This window comes from Cebus imitator, unplaced genomic scaffold (assembly GCF_001604975.1).
Source record: "Cebus imitator isolate Cc_AM_T3 unplaced genomic scaffold, Cebus_imitator-1.0 Scaffold228, whole genome shotgun sequence".
NCBI lineage: Eukaryota > Metazoa > Chordata > Mammalia > Primates > Cebidae > Cebus > Cebus imitator.
This window is the reverse complement of record NW_016107543.1, coordinates 2,762,285-2,783,675: the sequence shown is the minus strand read 5'-3', so window position 1 is coordinate 2,783,675 and position 21,391 is coordinate 2,762,285. Positions and strand designations below refer to the sequence as shown.

Genomic DNA, 21,391 nt, shown 5'->3' with positions numbered 1-21,391 from the left:
CCTATGAAGTGGTATAATCCAGCCAGATTGGAAAACACAAGAAATGAGGAAGTTCAGAGTTCTTTTTCCAGCCTGCTCATTAACTTCTATGAACAGTTATTATTTCTCCTCCTCTTAGTGACCAGTTGTAACTATCTTCGGACTGAACTTGAGCCATAGGAAATAACCCAGAGAACAGCGTCTTTATTTTTGTTTAGCATCCAGTGACTGCTGGGAATATCACATGCACTTTGATCCATACAAAAGATTTGGGACCTTCTACTTGGATCTAAAATATCAGTGAGATACTGTGATGTCAAAAGCAAGAGTTAAAACAATACTACAACATATCATGAGAAAGAATATTCTTGTTGCTTATATCTTGGCCTGTGATCACAGAGCAACACAATAAAATAAAAACCTCTGAGTATCAAGGCTAGAGAGATGTGTTTCATGCTAGTGTACTGAGGGATATTAACTTGGTAGAGATAAAACACAAGATGGTGGGATGTCATCCCAGCAAGGCAATTGTCATGTACAAACAATTTCAGATAGAATGTAATTAGGTGCTTAAACAAGTGGAAAAGACATGGCCTTAAGGGCAGAATGACTGAAATGGAACTCTTGCAGCTTTTTGTTTCAGTCCTTCTTCCTCTGAAATTGGATTCCCATCTTTGCCATTTCCTACTTGGAAAATAGAAGGAAAGATTCTGTCATGAGCATATATGTTATGAGGTTTGTGATGCATTTGCTGATAGTATTATTTTTCTTCTTTGAATAGTTGAGGAATAAAAGTTTGGCTACTGACCCCCTGTATTTAGCACTCTATGGGCCCTCCATTTTTCAGCAGCCCCATCAGCCACTATCTCTTTCTACTTACACAAGCCATTTGTTCTGGAGCTGCCGTAGGGGTAATAAGCACATAATATACCTCGATACCCATCAACACTAGCTGTTTACCCTGCCCCAGTTGCACATTTACCCTTTGTCTTAGTTTCCCAGGGCTTCCATAATAAATTACCACAGCAGGGTGACAAAACAACAGAACTTTTTTCTCTCATTGTTCTGGAGGGTAGAAGTTCAAAATCAAGGTGTCAGCAGGACCATGGGAAGAGCCTAGGAAGAATTCTTTTTTGCCTCTTTCTAGCTTCTGGTGGCTTCCAGCAATGCTTGCTATTCCTTGGCTCATGCCTCTGTTGTCATGCAGGCTTCTTCTCTGTGGGCATCTCTTGTTTTTCTTCTCCTTTAGGGAAACTAGCCATTGGATTTAGGGCCTACCCTAATTCAGTGTGACCTCATCTTAACTAACTACATCTACTATGACGATATTTCCAAATAAAGTCACATTCTGAGGTTCCAGGAGGACATGAATTTAGAAGGGGCACTGTTCAACACAGTACACCCTTCATCTCCTGACCCCAACTAAATATCAAATAGATCTGATACCCATCATGAAATAGATTTCTTTTTTAATGAATTGTACAGTGGTGATCAATCAGTGTATGCATTTAATTATTTCCATCCTGTAAGAGCTATGGGTCTTGCCAGATTTCATGAGAAAAGTTGAATTTGATCATTTTGAAAGGCCTTACATTTTCTCTATTGTGACATCTTGTGCAATGTAGATGCTTAGATCAAAGATAAGAACTTTAATTAGAAAATTTGCTGAAAAAAATAATTCTTCCCCCTCTTAGGAGACAGCTCTCATCTTCAGTAGCTTTCCATGGCATAGTCTCAGGCCCTTTTGAGGTGTGCAACTCTTTGGTGCTTATAAGAAGTACTAACTACTTTGATGCTTTTGAAAGGGTGGGGGAGGGAAACTAAGCCACATGTGTGGTTTATGGATGCTAATTACCACCACATTTAGATGTGTGAAGAAGGGTGGCTGGAGCGAGCTGGGAGAGACCGAGTCAGCCTCGCCTAGGCACTGGCTGAGGCTCCCGCGGTACTGCTCAGCACACGCAAATGTATGCTTCAAAAGGAAGTGCCGTTTTTTATCAAAATATTACATCTCTCAAGCCCAGATCAAGACCTGTCACTCATGGGATGCAGGGGTTATCTGACAAAATCAGCAGTGCTCTGCTGCAGAAGTTCACTCACAGGGGATTTCTGTAAGTGCTTACCATGGGTAGAGCTTTTCAGCTTGTACTGTGTCAAACGGGTAAGTTCTGTTAGTGATAAAACCAAGACATCGCTCCCTGAATCTCTTTTTTTTTTTTTTTTTTTTAATCACTCTGTCACTGAGGCTGGAGTGCAGTGGCACGATCTCGGCTCACTGCAGCTTCAACCTCCTGGGCTCAAGTGATCCTCCCACCCCAGCCTCCAGAGTAGCTGTGACTGCAGTTGCATGCTACCACGCATGGCTAATTTTTTTTTTTTCTGTAGATATGGGGTCTCACTATGTTGCCCAGGCTGCTCTGGAACTTTTGGACTCAATTGATCCTCCTGCCTTGGCTTCTCAAAAGTGCTGGGTTTACAGGCATGAGCCCCTGTACCTGGTCCTTGAAACTTTTTAACAGAAAACATCTTTGGATTTGTTTTTTCATAACTAAGCTGTTAGCACAGCAAACTAAAAGGAATGTATAGGAAGATATTTGACATCTGCAAAAGGGCCATAGGCAGTTGCAATGGTTAACAGAAAAATTGGGCGGCCCACTGTCCTTAGTGGATCCTCTAGAGAGTTTTCTCCCTTCTTTTTGCTTTCTTTATCCTTGAAGCAGTAGTGTTGGTGCCTCCTTTCAGCTGGATTAAGAGAATGCATAAAACACCCTTATGTACCTGCTAACTTTTATAGCAGCTTTTCTTGCCTAGTGAATTCTGCTGTTCAAATAAACTTTGACACCAGGCATGGTGACCCGAGTCATTGTATACCTTGGTGCAGTTTGATAGCTACAGGAAGATACCCTGCTGAGGGATAAATGAGGAGTCCCAGTGGTATGCCAGAATCAGCTCATAGTTGCTTGTTAAATTTTCAGGAATTTTGTATGCTGGCTGACTCCATGTTGGTAGCTTGAAATTGGCCATGGTGGAGTATTTATACCACTGAGATCAGTAAATGCCACCAATAAGCCTTTCCCCCATCCTGAGCTGGCTGTTAAGCATTTACCAGCACACCACTGGACTGAAGACTGAACGAAATCCTGCCCTGGCTCATGAGAACTATCTTTTTTTTTTTTTTTTTTTTTTTTTCAGCCCAAAGGGATTTTGGGTTTTGGGTGTTCTGTTTTGTTTTTGTTTGTATTTTGTAATTCGCATGAAAGAGAATAGTGTTAGAGATGAGAAGAGTACATGAGCTCTCTGCACAACATAGTAGATGGGATCCAGAAATTTTATCTTGTAAAATATGGGGGGTCACGTTATTACAAGTAAATGAAATATAGTAAATATAGTAGATGGTTTTTTTTGTTGTTTTTGGCAGGGTTTTTTTTTAGTATATACTGTTAACAAAAAGCACAAATCAATGACAGTGAAGCTTAGACTGGACATAATTGACCATACATTAAACCTTAAAAGACTCAAATGATCATGAGGCAGTTACTTCCTATCCATTCCCATAACATAATAACTTTAGTTTGCTGTTGTCAGAGAAGTGGGCAAGGGTAGACAACTGGAGGCAATCAGCAATTCTGTTACATCCAAATTTGTACACACTGTATTGTGGCCGGGTCTTATTGTACTTGATTGTGTCCCAAAGACATGGCAAGGACAGTTTATAGTTGTATTCTTTTATACCAAAGTTCTGGGAATATAGTAAACACTCAGTGTTTATCCATTTTGCTTTCTGCCTTTCCATCGAACCATCCATTTATCCATTTATCCCCTGCAATGTTCACAAGTGCTCACTAAGTAAGTATTGGCTCATTAACTAAAGTGAAGAACAGCATGTGAGTACATTTTGGCAATGGGGTCTTTTATTTTAGTAGTGTTCTTCAAACGCTGGGAAAACTTTCCAAGGATTGCATGGGAGTAAATGATTTTAAGAGAATCAGTTTCCAGGTCCACAACTTCAGTATATTCTCTTCCTCTCTTCCTAAAACTGATCTGCCTAGAAGACTGCTGCCATTGAACTAGCTTGCTTTATTTCTTCCTCTTTCTTTTTCTTCCTTTCTTTCTTCCTTCCTTCCTTTCTTTCTCTTTTTTTTTCTTTCTTTCTTTCCTTCCTTCCTTCTTTCTCTCTCCCTCTCCTTCCTTTGCTTTCCTTTATTTTCCTTTCCTTTGCTTTCCCTTCCCTTTCCTCCCCTTCTTTTCCCTTCCCTTCCCTCCCTTCCCCTCCCCTCCCCTCCCCTCCCCTTCTTTCTTTTCTTTTGACAGGGTGTTGCTCTGTTGTCCAGGCTGGAGTGCAGTGGGATAATCACAGTTCACTGTAGCCTTGACCTCTTGGGCTCAAGCAACCTCAACCTCCTGAGTAACTAGGACTACAGGCACGCACCACCATGCCCTGCTAATTTTTTAATTTTTTGTAGATTGGTCTCACTGTGTTGCCTAGGCTGGTCTTGAACACCTGGGCTCAAGTGATCTTCTTGCGTTGGTCTTCCAAATTGCTGAGGTTACAGGCATGAGCCACCATGCCCAGCCTTCCTTCTCCACTTTGTAAAAGAAAAGAACATTTCTCACCCATCTCTAAGGAGTAAGTACGTCCAGGATGCCAAACAAAAGATCAGTTAGATAATTTCTTTTATCAAACTTTCATGAATTATTTCCCCTCTATCCTTCTCATTTGGAGACACATTCCCAACAAATTTTACTTTTTGCATTTGGTAATTATTGATCAAAAATTATAATATACTTATATTGTTTTACTCCATTGTATGTTAATAATTGTCATGCTAATTCAACCCAGAAGAAAACACATTTTGACACATAGCACTTTATGTTAACAAAATTACTTTATTGGGTTTTTTTTTTGTTTTGCTGCAGATACATATAATGGATTGAACAATAGATGACTCAAGCATATAAAGAGTACTACATTAGGATAAAATTCCACGGGGGAAGTGAAATGGAAATAGAAGTTCAAAGAGAAATTTTCTGATTTTCTTGAAAAGCTTATTATGTATTTTTAAATTTATGATGGAGTAAATCAAATTACAAATATGTATATATTCCTAAGTAGATACATTTGAAAGGGTGTGGTAACAGTTTAAACTATCATTATTTACAACACACGAACTGTATGCTTTCATTTTAAAATATTTAAACTCATGATGAAAAATTATAGTTATCAACCTAGTATGCACTTAATGTCTGCTATGCATAAGAGAGTTATATAATTTTTCAAAATTCTTTCAAGGGTGCTGGAGCAAAACATTAGAAAAATACCTACCACTATTATATGAAGTATACAAAATGTAGCACAGAGGTGTCTGTAAGCCCGAGCCTATCTAAAGGTCAAAGGCAGAGATTCTTAAACCTGAGATCTCAGGGTTTGAGAAATCGATCAATAGTATGTGAAATTTTGTGTTTATGGGTAGGTGTACCTTTTTCTAGGCAAAGAGTACAGTTCTCAAAGATGTTCATAACCTAGAAAAGATTAAAAAGACCTGACCAAAGCATGTGAAGTCTTAAGACACTTGACTTTGCTGTTTTCTTAATAGTTTTATATGCATTGGTATGTGGAGTTGCTTCCAACAAAAATTTTGGTTCAGTTGTTTGTATACAAAAGAACACTAATTATAAAAAATAATGTAATAGATACAATCCACCTTTCGTCATCATTATCCCTAAATCCTACATCAATCTTTTAATTTTATTCCTTGCTTATTCAAAGGCCTTTTCTTTTTCTTAATTTTGAAGGAGAAAATTACAGTTGCTTCATCCATAGAAAAATGCTGAATGGAAATTTGGAAAACAGTTTTTAAAAGAATAGACATCATCTGCCCCTGACAGTTCTGTCCTGTGGTTTCTCCTGGGATCTAATCAGCAGTCTAGCAATAGGTTGACATAGTATTCAGGCTCAGAATTAGGAAAATTACATTTGAGGTAACTAATAACACAATACGTTCAAAGCTTTGGATTTTAAAGTGACACACACACAGCAGGTGAATGAAGATGTCAGTACTAGGCCTAAAGGAGGACCCTGGTAATCCAGCCCTTGGTGTATAACCTTCAAACACCAATAAACAAGATTATTTGGATTTAACATGTGACCTTTCTCATTTTGACTGGTAGGTCCAGATGTTTTCTCATTTAGCTGCCTGGTTGAAATCTGCTTTAACTGACTGCATTTGGATCTAGATTTGAGGTTGCAGAAATGACAGTCCTGAAAACTATATTCTGCAGTGGGTGATGCTGTCTAAACAGTAACATATGGAGAGCCACGGTTTAATATTCAAAAATAATTTGTGACCTTACCCTTAATAGATTTGCTAATTATGTCAACTGAATAAGTAAAAATGGGATCATGATAGATATTTCACTATATTCATCAGTCTGGTGGCATTAAAGACATTGACAAGATGTGTTAGAACCAGGCTTTTCTGCACCTGCGTCTACAGAAGCAGAAATCTCAGCCAGTACCTTTGTTACCCTTTCTTACTCCTCAAGTAAGTTCATAGCAGCCCTAGAGAAAATAGGAAAGGCTCTTTGTTAACTTCTTTTAAGTCAGTCTAGGCTGTGGTAATACCTCCCATCCACCGACATTTGAACAAACAACATTTAATGGTCCATTATTACCTCTCTTCTTTACTTGGAGCCCAGAACTCTCTCTGGCATTTTTATATGACCTATTCCTTATTTACCATCAGCTTGATTTTCTGGTTCTAGTCCTTCAGGTTGTACTAGTTCATTCTCTCTATGAGATCATGTAAAAAAGATAATTCTTTATTTTCTTATTTTGTCTTATGAGACACCTCACCTTCCTGAATGAACCCTCAGAGAACTTCCCAGATGCATTTATACCACTGCTGCTTTGCAGTTCAGAGATAGTGCTCCTTAACTAATTAATAATCACAGCCTAGTAAAACATACTAAATTATTAACAGAATAGAAGGTGGGACAGTATGGTCCATAAAAGCACAAAATATGACAAAGAAGTAATACATCCTTATGTATCTGGATCCTTATGGATTTTAGCCCAATTTAGAAAAAGCAAAAATCAGTAGTTAGGTATTTGTCTGAAATTGATAATAAAATAACTAAGTATGGGAAAAGTCCAATCAGGCCAACTCTCCTATACTTGAATTTTTTAATCTTCCTTTCCTACTGTCAAGTAGCAGGTGCCCCTTGTGTTTTTCAATGAGCTAAATCTTGTTAATTTTGTTGAAAGGGAATGAAATCAGTAGCACAGGAACAAAAGGAGTTAAAGATACTCTTCTGAGCATTTGTCATATGGAAGTAATCATAGCTCAAAAACTATACTTATCACGATGCTTCTTGTAATCGTTGGTGAATGGGTAGCTAAACATTCTCTTTTTGAGACAGAGTCAGTATCAGAGCTATCAATTTTATTTTGTTTTGTTTATCTGTATAGATTTCTTTTTAAAACAGCTTTAATGTGCTTATAATTTATGTACCTTTAAGTGTTCAATTCAATGACTTTTCTAGAAAATTTACAGAGTTGTACAACTACCACCACATTTTAGAACATTTCCATCACCCTAAAAAACCCTTTGGACCTGTTTGTAGTTGATCCCATTCCTGCCTGCAGACTCAGGCAACCACTAATCTTACTTCTGTCTCTAAAGAGTTACTGTTTCTGGGCATTTCATATAAATGGAATAATACAATATGTAATATTTTGTTTCTGGCTTCTTTTACCTAGCATCAAGTTTTTGAAGTTCACCTATGTTGCTGCATGTATCAGTAGTTTGTTTCTTTGATTTTTTCTTAAAATTTTTGAAATGGGATCTCACTATGTTGCCCAGGCTGATCTCAAACTTCTGGGTTCAAGTGATCTTCTCACCTCAGCCTCTGGAGTAGCTGACAACGGAGAGAGGCACCGTCTCTACAAAAAAAAAAAAAAAAAATTAAAAAATAGTACCAGCTACTCAGGAGGCTGAGGTGGGAGGATTGCTTGAGTCCAGGAGGTCGAGGCTGCCTAGTGAGCCATGATCATGCCACTGCACTCCAGCCTAGGCAACAGAGTCAGACTCTGTCTCAAAAAAAAAAAAAAAAAAAAAAGAATACAATTGTATTTATATGGTACATTTTGATTATCAATTCACTGTTTGATGGACATTAAATTGTTTGCATTTTTACTTCTATGAACATTTTATGTACAAGTCTTTATGTGGACATAGGTTTTCACTGCTTTTGAGCAGATACCTAGGAATAGAATTATTGGCTTGTATGGTAAATTTATGTTTAATTTTATAAGAAACTGCCCCTATATTAGTTATTGATCGCTGTGTGACAAATGACCCCAAACTCTAGCAACTTAAAACATATTATCCCAGGAATACAAGCACAGCGTATCTGGGTCCTCTGCTTCAGTCTCTTCCAAGGCTGCTAACCAGATATTGACCTGAACTATGGTCTCATCTAAAGGCTTGACTAGGGAAGGATCAGCTAGCTTCCAAACTCACTCATGTGGTTGTTGTCAGGATTCAGTTTCTGAAGACTGTTAGACTGAAGGCCTCATTTCTTCACTGGAGGTTGGCCAGACACTGCCTTCAGTTCATTGTTCTTCAGCTTACTTCATCCCAGAAGCTTGCAAGAAGCATGAGAGAGAGAGAGAGAGAGAGAGAGAGAGAGAGAGAGAGAGAGACAGTCTTTTGTAACCTAACACAGAATGGATGCATTCCATCACTTTTCCATGTTTTTTTCATTAGAAGCCATCACCCAGGTCTAGCCCACACTGGAGGGGAACATTATACAAAGGTGTGAATGCTAGGAGCGGTTTTAGAAGGCTGCCCACCATACTGCCAAACTGTTTTCCAAATGGCTGTATCATTTTACACTCCCATCAGCAATGGATAAGGTTTCTATTTTCTTCACAGCCTTGCCAATGCTCTTTATTGTGTCTTTTTCATAGTAACCATTCTAGCAGGTGTGAAGTCGAATCTCATTATGGTTTTAATTCACACTTCTCTAATGACTGATGATGATGAGTGTCTTTTCATTGTTCTGTTGTCCATTCATATAATTTCCTTGGTGAAATGTTAATTCACATCTTTTGTGCATTTTTAAAATTTTATTTATTACCTTAGAAAAGCTAAAGACTACTTTTGTGCATTTTAAAATTGGATTATTTGTCTTATTATTGAGTTGTAGGATATTTTCATTTATGAATCATGTTTTCAGTGTTATAGCTAAGAAATCTTTGCCTGTCTCAAGGTCATGAACATATTATGTGTCAGTTACTATGCTACGCCTTTATATATATTATTTTACTTGGTTTCATTACTATAACAGCCCTATTAGATATAGATATTATCATTATTGCAACACAAATGAGAAAATTCACAGAAGTCCAATAACTTGCTGAGGTCACACAGCTAGTTAGTACAACTTGAACCTCGGTTCTGTCTTACTCCAAAGCCCATGTTCTTTTATCGGAAACTTAAAAAAAAAAAAGGCATTCAACTCTACTTTCAGTGGAAAAAATAAGTTAAATACCATATTGCCCTTTCCCTATAATTACTGATACCCATCTGATGTTACTTGAATATTGTTACCAGAAACCTCTCCAGGTTCATTAGAATTTGCCATGTGAAATAGAAAGGACATAGATTCTTAGTTGGCCAGATTCCATTTTAGTTTTATTCTGCCAGACAATATTTCTTCCACAGTTTCTGGTAAAGCTAGGATGTATCTTTGCTTGCAGCCTTGAAGTATGTTACTGGGCAGCTGTTAAGCAGTTGTTACACTTCACCCCAGGGATGAACATGTTCCAGTGACAAGATAGCTTATTCCCTTGTGTGCTTTCAATGTCGTGTATTCACCTAGGAGAAGTCAGTGCTGAGTTTCTTCCATTATCTCTCAGTGCTCTAATTCCATTATTTGAACACCAGGGAGGGAGGAAGGGAGGAAGATGGCAAATGTTAAATTATTTTCTTATATATATATTTTTTTAATTTAATGCTAAAAAGAGCAAGAATCTTCTAATTCTTAATCCTTATACTCATTTCCCTCTCGTCCAAGAACCCTTTATATCTTTTGGGTCTGATTGTTATACCTTAAGTTAGAAATACAATTTAATGTTTCCCTCTATCCTGGGCTAACATGCTAGCTTTAGGCAAAATTGCAATCTGTGCAGTTTTTTAAAACACTGTCAACCGTAATTTTGTATTTGAAGCAAATAGCGGTATAGTTGTTCATGCTTTTCTTTCTTTCTTCTTACTTTCCTTCCTTCCTTCCTTGTTTAGTAAGTAGTCACTGAGCTCTGTATCAGGCACAGTGCTAAATGTTGATAGAAGCAGAATAATATACAGACATTGACATCAAACAGCCACTATGCGGAGAGGACAACGGAGAATATTATAGGAAGAGTAGATTTGGAAAGAGAGAAGAAATGGGAGAGATAATGAGCTTGTTTGCAACTTGTTGAGTGTGAGATAAGTGTTGGAAATTCATGAAGTGATTGTATATGTCAGGAAGTATATGTCTGCAGCTTTCCAGGCCTTGAGAGTCAATAGCAATAAAAACTCGGATCAGGAGACAGAGTATGTAAAGTGAAAAGGCAAAAGTTTCGAGAAATAAGCCCCGGGAGATAATTCACATCTAGGAGACAGAGAAAGAGAAGTAAATAGAGGGAATAAGTAAATAAGTGAGGTAGGAGTAGAACCAGCAAAGAATAAGCTAAGGAAAGAGGTTTAAAAAGCAGGGACTGGCCAGTGTCATCCTATTGCAGAATGGTGGAGTAGGAAGGGCAGAAGCCAGACCACAGTGGGCAACGAAGTCAACTAGAGGACTGGCTATCACTGTCGGGCATGGGCCTTATTCTGATGCATTAAGAGAAACTACATACTGCATGACAGCATCAGAAATCTATAGACAACTTAGGGTTATGTTGTGATTTACTACTTCTTCTCTGCCTGGCCTGGTTATTATCACTAAACTGGTTCAGGCTGTCCAAGTTCATTCATTTATTCAGTTTCTTTTTTTTTTTTTGAGACGGAGCCTCACTGTTGTCCAGGCTGGAGTACAGGGGAGTGATCTTGCCTCACTGCAACCTCTGCCTCCCGAGTTCAAGTAATTCTCCTGTCTCAGCCTCCTGCATAGCTGGGACTATAGGCACGTGCCACCACATCCAGCTAATGTTTTCTATTTTTAGTAGAGATGGAGTTTCACCATGTTGGCCAGCCTGGTCTTGAACTCCTGGCCTCAAGTGATCTGCCTACCTTGGCCTCCCAAAGTGCTGGAGTGCTGGGATCACAGGCATGAGCCACCACACCCAGCCCATTCATTCAATTTCTAAAGTAACTCCGCCCTTGTCAGGTTCTGGCGACACAAATATTATTTAAACCTGCTCCTCACCTTGAAAATATTCCTAGTCTATATGGGAAATAAATACACTAACTGTGATATAACACAAAACATGCTGTATACACCAAGAACTACTTATGCTCTAGATATAGAAGACATTTTCATTCCTTCCTTTACCTGTGACCCTGAGTTTGGTATTGTGACAGAAAGTTTTTTTAGCCAATTTAATTGTATTTGGATGACAGTTTTTAAATTCTACTAAGAATTGTATCTTAACATCCTTTAAACTTTTTCACTGCTTTTTTTTTTTTTTTTTTTTTTTTTTTTTTTTTTTTTTTTTTTTTTTTTTTTTTTTAAAGAGTGAATATTCTATGCACGGGAATTTTTAATGAAAAGGAAGCTTTTTTCCTTTGGATTTATAAATGAAGTTCCTACCAGATGCATACTTTAGTCTATGTTTTGTTTAGGCAAATCCAAAACTTCAACCTCTTTAAAAAATGTATTTTTATCCATTATTTTTTGATAGGTAGAACTTTTTTCTCAAAAATATAAATACAAAAGAGTTTAATATGTAGATGAAAATAATAGAAAAAGTAATTGTTATAAGGGGCAGAAATGAAACAATATATTTGTAGACTCTTTATAGTTTAGAAAGACCTTTCATACTTCATGGCCTTCAGTCCTCACAATTCTGGATAAAGAATTATACCTGGCCCCATGACATTTGAAGAGCTTAGCCCAGCTGAGAAGCTGGAACCTTACCTACTGCTGATGTGTAGTGTCTTTCTGTTGTAAAAGTAGTAAATCTCCTGTTGTTCTAATGGGGAAGTAAAGAATTGCGCTGAAATTATTATTTTTTAAATATTATTATTATGCCCATGAATGAGCTGTTTGATAGATAAGGCAAAGATTAATGTTATTAGTAAAATTGAGGGTGGTTCCTTTGAAACGGAAACTTTTTGTATGCTAATATCTTGTGTTTGAAGTGATGTTATTTACTGATAGCCAGTTTAGATTTTTTTTTTTTTTGAGATGGGTCTCACTCTGTCACCCAGGCTGGCTGGAGTGCAGTGTGGCATGATCACAGCTCACTGCGGCCTGGACCTCCCCAGGCTCAGGTGATCCTCCCACCTCAGCCTCTTGAGGACCACAGGCATGTGCGACCATTCTTGGCTAATTTTTTTTGTGTTTCTTGTAGAGATAAGGTTTTGCCATGTTGCCCAAGCTGGTCTCGAACTCCTAAGCGCAAGCGATCTGACTGCCTTGGCCTCCCATAGTTTAGATTCTCTAAGGGCAAATTTTAAAGTCCGATGACTTTAATTTTTTTTTTTTTGAAACGGGAGGTCTCACTCCAGGCTGGACTGCAGTTGCATGAACATAGCTCACTACAGACTTGACCTCCTGGGTTCAAGGGAGTCTCCTGCCTTAGCCTCCTGTGTAGCTGGGACAACAAGCACACGTGACCACACCTGGCTAACTTTTTGATTTTTTGTAGAGACAGGGTCTTACTTTGTTGCCTAGGCTGTTCTCAAACTCCTAGGCTCAAGCAATCCCCCCTCCTCTGCCTCTTGAGATGCTGGAGTTACAGATGTGAGCTATCGCACCTGGCCAAAAATATATTTCAGTGAGAACTTAAACCTATAGAATTTTATCCAAACCTGTATTGAGATGTCAGTATTTCGTCTCTTGTTAGCCTGGTTCACCTTTTTCACTTTTTTCCTAATTTAAAAATAGGCATTTTCAAAATTAACAGATGTTCATTATTTTCAATTTTAAAAGATAAAAAAGAAAACATAATGGATTTTATAAACCGATGACCAAAAGTTTAGTTTGCATTGAAGCTTTATAATTTTACTGGTTAGCAAATATTAAAACTTTCCTTACTCTTTAGTTCTCAAAATATCATCGGTTTCTCTCTCTCACTACTTTACATACAAAAATGTAAATTAGAAAACAAAAATGACCCATCGTTTCACTGTTCTTGTTCCTAATACAGAGAGGTCATTGTGGGAAAGAAGTATAGATATTAATTTTATAAGGAAAACTGTTCTAGTTAATCTGTTTGCGCTAGATTGGGTGACAGTAACAAACTTTGTAGATGGAATACCTACAGTACATATATCTCCCATTTTGCTCTTTAGTGCTTCAAGCTTCTAAATCCTATTAACAGCTGTCAAAACCCAGTAAACTATTTAGATGCTTTCACAATTTGTTTAATTGGATAGTTAGAAAATGGCATGCTAGAAAAGCCCATCCCCCACCTTTCTTTTAGCCTGGCTGAACATCTGTAGCATTAGGGCCTCATTATCTCTGAATTGGCATAGCAAATCAGTGGCATCATTAAAATGCCACATTAAGATGATTAAGCTTCTTTGTTATCCAGTTGACTTTTGCATGTGCTGAGGATTTCATGGTTATGACCCCCGATCCTTGTAAAACACTTAAATAACATCACCCTTTCGTGCCTTCCCTAACATCCTCTATCTTGTTTTGTCCCTTCTCATAATATCTCTAGCAAACCTGAAGATATTACTTTCAACTTTGTCCTTCTTGGAGTTGGATTGTCGGATCTCATAGTTTAAGGTGGAAATTTAGAACCCCTTTTTAACACTGGGAAATTCCTAGTAACAACATGCTCTCCAAGATACCCAAGTTGCCTGTTCTGTTTGCCATCTTTGATAGGTTCTTCTCTCCAACTGAGCATTTTATGTGCCCGTAAAAACAAACTGAGGCACAGTTGGCTGAGACTGCTATTGCCCCTGAAGGATTTAGATGTTGGATCCTTTCCAGGACCCATTGTTTTTGCAGTGTCTCAGGTGAAACCAAAAATGTCTACTTTGGAGTGCAGGCCTTTCATGTGATAACCATCACCCCAGGAAATGAAACCATGTGCATCAGCCTCAGTGAGCCAAACCTTTGTTCTCTTCAGCCTACAAAATTCTCTCTGGGGTGTGTGTGTGTTCGTGTGTGTCATCTTCCTAAGAGGCCTCCAAAACATAGACAAAGATGGGAACAACTGTACCCTAGAGTAACTCCTTTAGAAAGAAGTTTAGTTTAATCTAATTTCCTATGGGTTAGATTCAATTTAGACATCTTTTCCCCACCTCTGGGAATGTATAGCAATTACCTTTATCAGCAATTTGTGGTTTGGTAGAGTTCTTTTCTCCACAAGTTCAGTTATAAAAAATGTATTCAGGAAACCTTTAACTTTTTTTTATTATGAAATAGATCATATGTACAAAAAGGCAAGTATAATTACAGTTATAGCTTAAAGAATAATAAGAAAACATCCATACGCCCACCACTTGACTTAAGAAATAAACTTTTGCCAGTGTCTATGAGGCTTCTTGATAGTCTTCTAAGTGTCAACTTAAGATGTATGTCTAAGAAACTTGATATATATTATAAAAAGATTAGAATTGAACCTGGGAGGCAGAGGTTGCAGTAAACCAAGATTGCACCACTGCACTCCAGCCTAGGCAACAGAGTGAGACTCTGTCAAAAGAAGGAAAAGAAAAGAAAAAGAAGGAGAGAAAAAGAAAGAAAGAAAGAAGGAACAAACAAACCAAATGTGAGATTATTCATACTATAAAACGTTTATTCACTTTATAAAAGACTAAAAATATAAAGAAGAATAAGACAGGTGTATGAGAACAAAGAAACATAATTTTTTTTCTAATTAAGGGTATCAAGGAAGACTGCATGGAAGAAGTGGCATTTCAACTACATGTGGAAGTTTGAAAACACTATTGAAATGGTAGGATATTTTAGGTGTAGGAGAGGCTGGAGAAGAGGCTTGGAGAACTGTGATTCTCAAACTTTAATGTGCATAAGAATCTTGAGGATCTTGTTAAAATGCAAATTCTGGTCCAGTAGGTCTAGGTTGAGGCCTGAGCACCTGCATTTCTTTTTTTTTTTTTTTTTTNGGAGTCTTGCTCTGTAGCCAGGCTGGAGTGCAGTGGCACATTCTCGGCTCACTGCAACCTCTGCCTCCTGGGTTCAGGTGAATCCCCTGCCTCAGCCACCTGAGTAGCTGGGACTACAGTTGTGCACCACCACACTCAGTTAGTTTTTTGTATTTTAGTAGAGATAGGGTTTCACCATGTTGGCCAGGATAGTCTCGATCTCCTGACCTTGTGATCTGCCTGCTTCGGCTTCCCAAAGTGCTGGGATTACAGGCGTGAGCCACTGTGCCCAGCCAGAGCACCTGTATTTCTAACAAGCTCCTAGGGGATTGCAGAACTGCTTATCCAAGGACCTCACTTTGAATAGTAAAGTTCTAGTATAGAGAGAAAGGTGACTCAAGAAGGCTGAGAAATTAGATGATTAAGTAGTCCTGGGGTAAGTTCTGGACAGGTGCTTGAATGCCTCATTAAGGAGTTTGGACTTTATCCTATAAGCAAATGAAATCACTGAAAGTTTTTTAACAAGAGTTTCATTGCTACGACATGATTATTCTGGCAATAGGATGCAATATAACAGAAGTCACATGTACTGTGGGCCAGTTAGGAGGCGAATGCAATGATATACTCATATACCAGAAATTTATTGGATGTCTACTTTATGTAGGGCATTGTTTCAAACTCCAGGCAGTGGCTCTCAGACTCCATTGTGCATAAGGTTTATCTGGAGAGCATGTTTTCAAATACCTATTTCCAGTCTCTACCCCCAGATTAGTAATCTATGGTAGGAACCCCAAAATTTATATTTTAAAACCATATAACCTCTGGTCTTACAGATACAGGTTAAGCAGTGTCAAAGGGAATTCTGAGTTAAACACACACACACACATACACACACTGTATAGCTTCTGCCCTCAGCTAGCTTACATGTTTATGGGGGAGACTAGGGGAGGTGAGTTTGTAAGTAACCCGGAAAGAAGGAGGAGGGTATTGTCCAGCTGGGGGATCCAGGAAGGCATAGTAGCTGAGAGATAGCATATTAGTTTGACCCTAAAATAAATATGTGTAGGACTTGGACCTGTGGCCATATTGGGGAAAGATCTTTTAGGCAGTGGAAATAAATTTGGACAAAACTAAAACTACATAGAAGTTCTTTAGTTAAAGATCTAAGTAGTCAAAATAATTATGCCAAAGATAGGTTGGGGACTTTTAAATTCTTTGTTTTTGAGTTTGGACTTTATTTTGGTGGCAGTGGAAAATATTGAAAAATTTTGACAGGGCTATGACATGACCAGAGCTAGAATTTAGGAAGAACAATCTTGTAGCAATGAGCAAGATGAGCTGGAAAGGAGAAAGAAGGGGGCAGGGAGAACAGTGTGGGGGCTACGGCAGTAAGTAGATCATGGGAAAGTCATAGGGTCTGAGAATTAGGTAATGGGCATGCAAAATAGTGGAGTGGAGAAACAAATTAGTGATTGGACAGAGAGATAAAACCACTGAATGATTGAATGTGGGGCCCAATAAGGAGAAAGGAAAGATGATCGTAAGGATTCTAGTCTGAGTAACTGGGAAGATGCCTAGGAAGCCTTTGGAAATAGAGGACTAAAAAATATACACCTAGAGTTATATATTTGGGGATTAATCATATAAGATATTAGTTGAAGCCTTAAGGATTGATGACATTGACATACAAGAGGGGTATAGAGGGAAGAAAAAAGGTTAAGGACAGTATTTAGGATGCAGAGGGAAGAAGAGGGGCAAGAAGGAAGCAATGAGAAAGGCAAGGAAAGAAGGTACAGTTTCATTGAAGAAATACGAGTGCAGGGGCGGGGCACAGTGGTGCATGCCTGTAATCCCAACACTATGGGAGGCCAAGCCACGTGGATTACCTGAGCTCAGGAGTTCAAGACCAGCCTGGCCAACATGGTGAAACCCTGTCTCTACTAAACATANAGGAAAGAAGGTACAGTTTCATTGAAGAAATACGAGTGCAGGGGCGGGGCACAGTGGTGCATGCCTGTAATCCCAACACTATGGGAGGCCAAGCCCGGTGGATCACCTGAGGTCAGGAGTTCAAGACCAGCCTGGCCAACATGGAGAAACCCCATCTCTACTAAAAATACAAAAAAAAATTAGGGAGGTATGGTGGCATGTGCCTCTGATCCCAGGTATTTGGGAGGCTGAGGCGGGAGAATCACTTGAACCTGGGAGGCAGAGGTTGCAGTGAACCAAGATCACGCCACTGTACTTCAGCCTAGGCAACAGAGTGAGACTCTGTCTAAAGAAAGAAAAGAAAAAAGAAGGAAAGAGAGGGAAAGAAAGAGAGAGAAAGGAAAGAAAGGAAGGAAGGAAGGAGGACAGGAGTGCAGAAGAACTAGGGATGGTAAGTAGTTAGTGTCGAGGACTATAAAGAAGTTGGGAAGAGTGGCATATAAAAAGGCATTGAATCTAGGAGTCAGGAGGTTATTGTTGGTGATCTTCAAGGGAGCAGATTCAGTGAATTGTGAAGGCAGAAGCCAGATTACAGAGAATTCTGAGTCCTTTTTGAGGCTATAGAGGCAGTAAGCATTTCCTACCTGTGTCTTAAATCTGTCTGGAAAGGAATGTTGAGAGAGGATGAATTTAGGTATGATGCAATGAAAGGTGAAACTAAATTGCAAAAGGAAAGGAAAAGAAGAGTTAGCCCCTAGAGAGCCAGATGACACAGGGTTGATAGATCTTGGAGACCGACTTGATTTAGAGATTGAAAGAGAAAAGGTTCCACAGTTTCACGACTTGGAGACTAGAAGAAGGGAGATGCTATTTGTCAACATAAATAAGTCATAAATTAGAAGCAAGTTTGGGTTCAAAGATGACAAGCTTGATTTTAGACATGTTCATTAGTATTTTCTAAGTAGAACACCCCCATTCTCTGCTCCAGTAAGTCTTCCAGGGAATGGAATGAATCTCTTCATTAGAGCAGGCTAGTGCCTTTCCTGGTTGTTTTGGTGGACTGTATTTGGAGGCTGAGTACTAAGCCCAGTATCTCTCAGGAATCTCATTCATACCTTAGATTGTAATTTATTGGTTTTGTTTTGTTTTGTTTTTGAGATGGAGTCTCACTCTGTCGCCCAGGCTGGAATGCAGTGGTGCAATCTTGGGTCACTGCAACCTCCGTCTCCTGGGTTCAAGTGATTCTCCTGCCTCAGCTTCCCTAGTAGCTGGGAGCCAACATGCCCAGCTAATTTTTGTATTTTTAGTGGAGATGGGGGTTTTGCCATGTTGACCAGGCTGCTCTCGAACTCCTAACCTCAAGTGATCCACCTGCCTCGGCCTCCCGAAGTGCTGGGATTACAGGTGTGAGCCACCATGCCCGCCAGCAATTTATTATGGTTTACCTTGAGAAGGTAACAGAGTTGATGTTAGAATAAATTCGACTCTGGTTGGGCACAGTGGCTCATGTGTATAGTCCCAAAACTTTGGGAGGCTGAGGCGAGTGGATCACTCGAGGTCGGGAGTTCAAGATCAGACTGGCCAACATGGCAAAACTCCGTCTTTACTAAAAATACAAAAATCAGCTGGGCATGGTGGCACGTGCCTGTAATCCCAGGTACTTGGGAAGCTAAGGCAGGAGAATCATTTGAACCTGGGAAGCGGAGGTTGCAGTGAGCTGATCATGCCACTGCACTCCAGCCTGGGCAACAGAGCAAGACTAGTTCTCAAAAAATAAAAAAAAAAATAAATTGCTGATCCCCAGTAAACATGCAGAGAGGTCATCCAGGTCATTCATCTAAAAGTGGTAAGACTCCAAAGGCAAACCAGCAACTATGTAAGCCCAAGGGACTTCTCTAATGCCCTGTCCCTGTGTCCTTATGTCCCTGGGTCTCAAATACTGTCTTTCTTACTCTGCAGCTGACTCTTAAAGGGCTAAAGCTAAGATCTGCTCTTGAGCCAGGATGGTGTAGTATTGAGTTCCAGGTCAGGCCAACTAAAGCCAAAATCCTGAGGGAAGGGAGCAGCTCTCTTATTTCTTCTGTTTTCAGAAAGACCCAACACATTAAACTTAATATATTTTAAAGTTCAGTGACCATGGAGTGGCCTGAGTCTGGTCATGTTCACATTTTCTAACCAAAATGGAAAGGATCCTTTTCTGCTGGCCTTTTCTATCTGCTGTTTTTGGTTTTCAGTAGCTGAAATTTTCCGTTGAGGTTCTTTTAAACGCCTACATGCAAACTGAAGAGCACTCAAGCTTTGGTGGGATATTACCCACAGCTGGAGTGATGGAGGAAGGGAGGCGGGTACAAGCCTCAGGTGCATCCTTCTCTAAAAAAAAAAAAAAAAAAAAAACCCACTTAAGCAAACAAATTCCGTTTGAAATCAGGGAAGGCCTATCCAGAGAAAGAAGGAAGTGAACCTCTTTCCAAGTAGGAAGCAGATATCATTTCTTATATAACCAAGATCCACGGGGTGGGCAAATTTGAAACATGCTGGACTTATCCTACAGCCGTGCATCTTTGCTAGTCAAAGAGTGAAAAGTTGTGAACCATGAACTGTGGTAGGAAGCAGTGGAACACTGTGGCAGCACTGGCTCCTCTGATGGTGGTTAGGCCCTGTCTTGCTCTATTAAGCAAACACAGTTAATATAGATGAAAGGTAACCTTGATAGAAGTGAAAATTGAAACTTGGGTTGAAGGTAGCAAGCTAGGCACAGCTGCAGCTGTACTTCCTCCTATGTGGCAAGAGGAGCAACACTTACTGATGTTTTTTGGAAGGGATGTAGTTTTTTAAAATATCTTTTTTCAGAGTGTTTTGGGTTTTAACATTTACTCCATTGATGGGAGGGCGTGTAATATAGTTGGTAAGAACCCACTTAGGCCTTATATATCTAGTGTGTGAGGTCAAATCCAAGTAATTGATAGTTCAAGGATAAGTTTTGCGTTCTAATCACACCTCTGCTAGTAACTAGATATGTAACCTTGGACAAATGACTGAAAACGTCTCAGATTTCCTCAGCACCCAGATTTCCTCATCTGAGAAACAAGGGGGTTGGATTAGATGATCTTAAATTCCCTTCTAGCCCTACACTCCATTGATGTGTGATTCCTCATGGGGAGTACAACTTTCAATTTCCAAGGACCAATGTTCGAAAAAGTAAGCATTTATATAGCATATTTTATACATGAAAAATCCATTACAAATGTTTATTATTCTTACATCAGGCAAATTTTTAGGTTTTGTTAGTCTCAGTGCAAGTACATAAATTTGTCTTCTTTGTTTCTTATGTTCTTATTTTTTCTGTGTTCTTCATATGTTCTTATGCTCTTCATTAAGAGTATTACAGCTCTTCTTTTAAATTTCATTTATTTACATTACAGCTCTTAAGATAGTAATTGGTAAGCCAACTCACTTGAGCCAGTCCCTCCTCTCCTATCCAGTCCTATTATACAATCCTTGCGTCCTTTAGTCCTCCCTAACTTGGGACCTAAGGGTCCTTCCCCTTATTTAGACTGAGCCCCATTTACCTGTGTCAATGAAAGTGATTCCTTAGGTTATATGAAAGAATTACTTTTCCTTTTGTCTTTGTCAACACTATTTCATTAGTACTGACAACTTCCTCTACATTCAATGTTGTGCCTTTATCAGCTCCAAGAGAGAGATAAGATGTGTTTCAGCAATTCATATACGTGGAAGAGGAAGAGGCAAAGCATGGCTTAAAATTAGAAAACCTACACTAACTATTCAACTCTTAATCTTGATGGCTTACACTGGATGCATTTGAAGGATTCAAACAATATTTTCTCCTTGAAACTTAAAATTACATCACTTTGCCTTTTTAACTGCAGCCACCAAAAAAAGTACTAGATCTGAAAACCCGTCCTCTCCCCTAGTACTGGAGAAGAGTTGCTCAATGTTTGTTTCATGGCCACTTTGAGCAGACTTAGCTAAAATCTATTATCTGTATTTTTCTGGATAGCATAAAACACTATCATCTGTTTTTATGTGTGTAAGTATGTGTGTTTTCCTCTGACTGTGGTTCTGAATTTAAATAATGTGTGCTCATGCTAATGGTGCTTTCTTGTTTTGTAGATGTACAGAGTTTTGTTAGCTTCATTTGGTATTTGTCAGTTGTGGGTCTCTGCTATATGAGCTGCTTTGATAGCTTCAAG

General features: G+C 38.9%; 1 protein-coding gene across 2 annotated transcripts in view; it reads left to right on the top strand.

The window, feature by feature from the left end:
• The window catches only part of IKZF3 (IKAROS family zinc finger 3), a 90,679-nt gene that overhangs the window by 41,319 nt on the left and 27,969 nt on the right, over positions 1 to 21,391 (top strand). The window lies entirely within an intron of this gene.